The 6,902-nt window shown below is 40.5% G+C and overlaps 1 long non-coding RNA gene across 1 annotated transcript; it reads right to left on the bottom strand.

Moving 5' to 3' along the window:
- Positions 1-775: 775 nt before the first annotated feature.
- On the bottom strand, positions 776-3,651 carry LOC308572341. The gene is made up of 3 exons (XR_014001735.1): positions 3,406-3,651; positions 2,485-2,611; positions 776-1,365 (listed from the first exon to the last, which is right to left on the bottom strand). It is a non-coding gene; the product is annotated as an uncharacterized lncRNA (long non-coding RNA).
- Positions 3,652-6,902: the final 3,251 nt, after the last annotated feature.

The following is a 6,902-nucleotide window of genomic DNA, read 5'->3' as shown; positions in this document are numbered from 1 at the left end:
GCTAGGGGGAGACTCAGCTGGGAAGAAGGGGAAGGGAATAAGTGTAACACCAGGGATTCAGGAGAGCAACGGGACAGGGAGGTGCAGGGGCTCCAGGACTCTTCGTTGGAAGTTAGCGAGGAGAGCCCAAGCACCCCGCTGCCCACGCCCACCCTGCGCAGGAGACTCCCGCGCAGTGAGAGGCGGAGACGCTTGGGCGTCAAACAGCTCTTATGTTGGCAGCGCTTTAAGAAACGCCCACAGACAGATTCTACGAGTGACTAAGGGCAGCCACGCTGAGATGGGCTGTGCAGTCCGGAGAGTTTAACCAGGCAATCTAATGCTCAAACGGGGCAGGATTACGCACGAGTAACTCCCAACCACTACAATTAGTAATAATAGAATTTTTTTAAAAAAGAATTTAAACCCTTAACTTCCATATATTTAATTTTTTCCCAGAATAAGGTGAAACCAAAACTATTATTTAATTATTCCTTCTTATAAGTTGCTCCCTGTTGTTCAGTTCAGGCCTCAGAACAATGATGTAGCATTTAGGGGCAAAGATGCAACACAGTAAACCACCACCAGAGGCCAAGATGGAGAAGATCTCCACAGCCACCATGCCCTTTCCACTTGTGCTCAGGTAGGCTGGAATAAAGGACAGCCAAACACTACAAAAGAGCAACATGCTGAATGTAATGAACTTGGCTTCATTAAAACTGTCAGGTAACTTGCGGGCCGCAAATGCAGCAATGAAGCTGATAATGGCTAGCAGGCCCATATAACCCAAGACACAGTAAAACATGGTGACGGACCCTTCATTACATTGTACAATGATTTCTTCTGTTAAAGAGTGCATGTCCAAATCAGGGAATGGGGGAGATGTCATCAACCACACAGTACAGATAGTTGATTGAATAAGAGAACAGGGAATCACAACTGAGTAGGCCAGTCTTTTCCCTACCCACTTCCTTATGCTGGACCCTGGCTTGGTGGCCATGAAAGCTACAACTACAGTGATAGTTTTGGCCAACACACAAGAAACGGCCATTGAGAAGGTGATGCCAAAAGTTGGTTGCCGGAGGAGGCAGGACACTTTGCTAGGTTCACCCAGAAATAACAAGGAAGAGAGGAAGCAGAGCAGGAGAGAGACCAGGAGAGAGTAGGTGAGGTCCCGGTTGTTGGCTTTGACTATGGGAGTGTCTCTGTACTTAATGAATGTTCCTAGTACCAAAGCTGTGATGAAGAAGAAAGAAAGGGCAAATGATGCTAAACTGATCCCTAAAGGTTCTTTGTAAGAAAGGAAGGTAATCGTTTTCTCAATGCAGGCAGTTTTGTTCTTGGTCGGATACTGAGCTTTTGGGCATCTGAAGCAATTAGTCATATCTGAAAAATAAACAAGTTCAAATTTCAATACTGATTGAACAAATTTTTGTCTTCTTCACTTGCATAAAATTACACCTATTGGATCCATGTGTTTTAGTTTTCAGATATAAATGTTTTGATCTCCTTATTCTGAAAGCTATTATACTGATTCAGTTATTACGTTTCAAGCATATTTTGCCTTCCATATTACTTCTTTGCTCACATGAAATTCAACCTATTTCTTCCATGCGTTTTAAGTGTTCATATATCAGTGCTTTTTATTTTGTTTTTTTTTTTTGGTTTTTAAATTTATATTCTGCTTTATATTTTTAATAAAAATCTCAAAGTTGTTTACATCATATTAAATCAATAAATCAATAAATGAATAGCAGGGGGATGGTCTTCTAGCCTCATGAGGGGCCTCTTTAGAAGGACTGCTGAGTCTCGACCTCGTCCCCTACCCCAGTTGGAAAGGTAGCTGCCTGCATGTTCGAAAGTGCCTTGCAGGGAGCTGCCTGCACGTTCAGTGTATTTTTAGGCTTATTAAAATCTTTAGTGTGCAAAGTTGATAAAATCTGTGTTGATATCCTTCTAACTGCATTTCTTTTTCACAAAAGAACATAAGCACCTGCTACATCAGGCCAATGACCCATCTCAACCAGCTTCCTGATTTCACAGTGACCAACCAGATTCCTATGGGAAGCCTACAGAAGTCTCCCCCGAAACAGAAGTCTCCCCCGACCTCCACACTTTCCAGCAACAGGTATTTGAAGATTTCAGTCTCTGATGATGGAGACACAGCAAAGCCACCAGAGGTCATAGGCATGAATAGCCTCATCCTCCATGAGTTTGTCAAATCCTTCTTTAAAGCCTTCAAAATTTGTGCCCATCACTGCCTCTTGAGGTAACAAATTCCATAGCTTAATCATGGACTTTATGAAGAATTTAATTTTCTTTTGCCTGTTCTGAATCATCCCACATTCAATTTCCTCATATGCCCCAAACTCTAATGTTATATTTATCCTATTTTTATCATGTTGCTCCTTACTCCTTTTGCAGTAAAAGAACCCCCTCAAATGCTACTGTCTAGACTTGCCATTGTCCTTGTAGGATGAAAAATATGAGTGCTACATAGCTTACCATCCTGGTTTGAAATTTCCCCTTCTGAACATGGAGCACAGCCATAGCAGCAAAACTTTTCCCCTTCTTTCTTTTTCTTCTGATTCCCAGGGTGGCAGTGGTCATTACACAGAGAAAGGGGAATCACCTATCCACAGCAGAAAAGTCTTTTAGGAGATCAGAGAAACTGATTGTTTAGTTGACTTCTATTAATGAAGTTCACCACTCGGGGGGGGGGGGAGGTTCGATATAAATAGCTGTCTTACACAGCTGCGTTGTCTATGGATCCCATTATTTGGAATCCTATTGAAATCTATGGCAAACTTTGCAATCATTTTGCAGCACAAACTCCCCTTTTTACAGTGTCTGACTTTCCCACCATCTTGCTATACTGCTCCCCCCAAATCCAATATTGTTCATTTCACTCCAAACCTGTGCCAAACTTCTGAATTCATGGATTGGGGAGAGTGGTAGGGCCCCAAGTTTGGCAGGTCAGCCACACAGTTTGAGGGCTCTCCAAAATGTTAAGTTTATTCTGCAGAATAATTGAAAAAACTCTCAGCAGGGCTTCATTCTAGCCCTGCCGGGAGATGCAAGGTATTGAACCTAAGACCTTTTGCAAGCAATATGTGTTCTGTTACTGAGTTATTGTCTCCATGCAAGAGGAAAAGAAGTTACCGAATGGGCTCCTGTGCAGTAATTTCATTTATATACTCCAAAGCTTTGCTTTATATATAAATGGAAATTATAGATATACAAAAATGTACTGTTTTTTCCCCTTGGCATTTCTAGGTGATGCCAATTTTGAATGTGCTAGGCAGCCACATTTTTCCTTTGCCATATCAGATTAAAAAAACCAGTTTTAAACAAAATGCAATTTCTGACACACAGAGAACACATCATAAGAACAGTGGGGGCCAGAAGGATTCCTAGAATTCAGACCTGATTAAATCCTCTGTGCCATACAAGCATATCTTCATGAATGATGAATGCTTCTCCTTCAAGAGCATCAGGATCAACTTGTCCAACTTTCATTTGAAGGAAGGACTTGTTTGGAAATGTGATCATGTTCGTGATGTCAAATCCACCTCTCAGTTCCCTTTTTTCATTAAAGGACATTGTTTCTCCTGCTGAGTTGTTAAATAAAGTGCCTTGCAGAAAATAGTGGAGCTGATTCAAAAAGAAAAAGGGAACAGAAGGTACATATATATAATGAAGACCAAGTATCAAGAATCAGATACAGTGGTACCTCGGGTTACAGACGCTTCAGGTTACAGACACTTCAGGTTACAGACTCTGCTAACCCAGAAATAGTACCTCGGGTTAAGAACTTTGCTTCAGGATGAGAACAGAAATCATGTGGCAACAGTGCAGCAGCAGCGGGAGGCCCCATTAGCTAAAGTGGTGCCTCAGGTTAAGAACAGTTTCAGGTTAAGAGCAGACCTCCAGAAGGAATAAAGTACGTAACCAGAGGTACCACTGTATTTTCATATAGCTTATGGAAATGTTATAACAAAGTAATAGATGGATCTATTCTGTACAGGAAAGGGGGCACTAACAAAATATTATCTCTTGACGTCTGGCCTTGGAGAAACCGACTCACTGAAATAATATATTGTTTGCAACAGATTACCTGCCAAGGCTGCAGACCTTGAAGTTCAAACATTTTTTCTCCCCCCAGTGCTCTGTGTTTCGATCTGTATGAATAAATAGCATGCAAAGCATGAGCCACAACAAAGACAGCATTGTAGACATTGTAGCTATGGCTAGTCATGTCCATTTCAAACAGGTGCCCAGGAAGACACTCTAACTTCTCCTCCCCTGTACAGGTTTCATTAACTTGCATGATCAGATCTGGAAATGTACAGTCAAATGCTTGCTCCCAGAAGACCTTGAGAAAACCATCTGCTGTGTTCCAGTAAGGTTTTATGATCTGAAGAAATTCATTGAACTCGAGAAGGTCTTTTGAGTGAATGGTAAAGGAAATGGAACCTTCAAAAGGCTCAAGATCCAAAAACTTTTGATAACTCAATAGTATGAAATCAATTTGTGTTGTCATGATCCACACCTTTCTAAATGTTGAGCTTTCCTTATTTTCAGGATCTCGTAGAAATATAAGAAATCTTAGCCAGCTCAGTGACAGAGAATCTCCATAGATGATGAATGCATTGGCTTTATCATTTGTGAGACCCACATAATAACTTTTGAATATGTCAAAAACATCATGCATCATTTCGAAATGATATGTTTTCTGCATTCTTTTTGTGAAGGCTGAACAGATCCCATGCTGGTAAAGCAAAGGCTCCAGGGCTTGCAAGAAATTTTCTCCTCCATCATCATCCGTGACAAAGAGTCCAACCCATGACCATCCAAAATGCTGAAGCAAGTTGATTATCGCCATATACTGATGGGCTTCATTGGGCACCATGCGGTAAAAGGAAAGGAAGTGATCTATATCACTCTCCTTTTGTGGAAATGAGCCATATGCAAGCTAATGGGGGGGGGGACACACAGAAATTATAAAGATAAATATAAAGAATTACCTTTAGCATGTGGCTGTCTACTCAACAAATGTTTGTTGAATCAATTGCTAGTGTTTCAGACATTTAAGTTGAAAGATGCTTCCAGTTGAAATTTAATTTGAGTTGTGGTGATACTGAAGTATTGAAGAACTGTGGTTTGCATGTTCAAGGTGCTGTGTGTGTGTGTTTGTGGTGGATGTGTTGTTGTGGATGCCAGGGTACATGCATGGTGGGATCTTAAACTACATCCAGGCAGAATCGCTGGGGTCTCTTCAAAGAAGAGAATGAGTTGTCACGACCTATCAATGGGACAATAGAGTGCAAGACAGAAGACTTGTCTTAAAATGGACTATTTTCATGGCAAGGGAACTACCACTATCTAATTCAGAGCTACATTGGCTGGAGGATACATCTCCCTATAGACATCTGAGTCAAGATGATGAGCAACATACAGAAACTCTCTAGCCCTGCACATGCCCAATAGTGCAAAATAAATTAGGGCCTTTAATCAGTTATCCAGGCTCTCTAAGGAGGCAAAGTCTATGCTCAGCTTTCTAAGTCTTCAGGTGGTCCTGGCTCCTTGCAGAGACAACTTCTCTTGCAGTTGATGCGTGCCATAGGGTGTTGGTGTTGGAAGTGTCCAAGGTGCTGCCTGCTGCCTGCTTGACTCAGACTTTCACTGGTGTAGCTATTTCTACTGGTAAGGAGTAATCTACGTTTCTGATAGACATTTCAGCTTGTAATGCTTCAGCATCCGTCATATTCACCGTCTGAATATTAAGACCACTTTCAGAATGGTAAGAGAAGTGTGTGATTTGCAGAACAGAAATTCATGTCTCTACTCATAAAACCTACCTGTGGAATCTTGTAGAGGCTTAAGGTATCAGCCATCTGGAAGGAGGTGTCAGAGTTTATACCTCCGATTACGGCTATGAGGTTTTTCTGCGAGTCACATTTGTAGTTGGGAGCAAATCTATGCATTTTAAAGAGCAGCTCCAGAGTGTTATGATAGGTCATCCTTGCATCATTATAGCTGTCATAGATGTGGAAGCCTAGTGTGACATTGGGCAAGATACTGGGATTCTCATTTATCACTTTTACAGCAAATGCCAAGGCAAGGATATGCTGGTAGAATTTTGTTATCATGCTGCAAATGAAGTTAGTTTAAAATTTCAGAGGAGAATTCTACAATGCAGGAAGGAGATGATACAAATTGCCTTGTCTGTCTCAAACTGATACATATTGAACTAAACATTGTTATCTTTTATGGTGACCCCTAGAAAATAACAAATATCAAACTCTTCAGCCTAAATAAAATGAATTATCATCATGCCATTTCTATATTACTTTGACCATCTTTTAGTTAGTACTTCTTTGATTTTTAATACCCCCCCCCCCCCGCAAAAAAAAGACTACAACATCTTTCTTTTTGTACGCAAACTGGCCATGAAGGAGACTATTCTATTCATATAACCCAGAAATTCAATAATATTTCATTGCATTAGTTACAGTTACTACCATCCTTATACAAGGCAGTTTATGGTATTCATTTATTGGATTGCACTATGCATTTGCTTTAAAAATAGTTTTCAGTTAAATAAACAAGCTAAACTGAGACAAGCTAGTGATTACTTTAAAAGCAACATTGTTTTTTAAAAAAGAACTAATCAGATCCAACCTACTACAGTGTGATCCTATACATTTCTAGTCAAATGCAAGTGCAAATGTGTTCAATGTGAATAACCTCCAAGTATTTTTGTATAAGATTGGAGACTTGTTTTAGGTGCAATCATTCATTTTTAATATACCAGAAGTCACCTCTCAGATTGCTGTGTAAGACAGACATAGAAAAATGGGGTGAAATGTTTTCTTTTAATCACAATTTGAAGGTTCTTCAGCTTTCCATCAACACTATCA

Source organism: Podarcis bocagei, assembly GCF_964188305.1.
Source record: "Podarcis bocagei genome assembly, chromosome: 13".
Classification (NCBI taxonomy): domain Eukaryota; kingdom Metazoa; phylum Chordata; class Lepidosauria; order Squamata; family Lacertidae; genus Podarcis; species Podarcis bocagei.
Note: the sequence above shows the minus strand (reverse complement) of the source record. Positions and strands in the feature narration are given on the sequence as shown.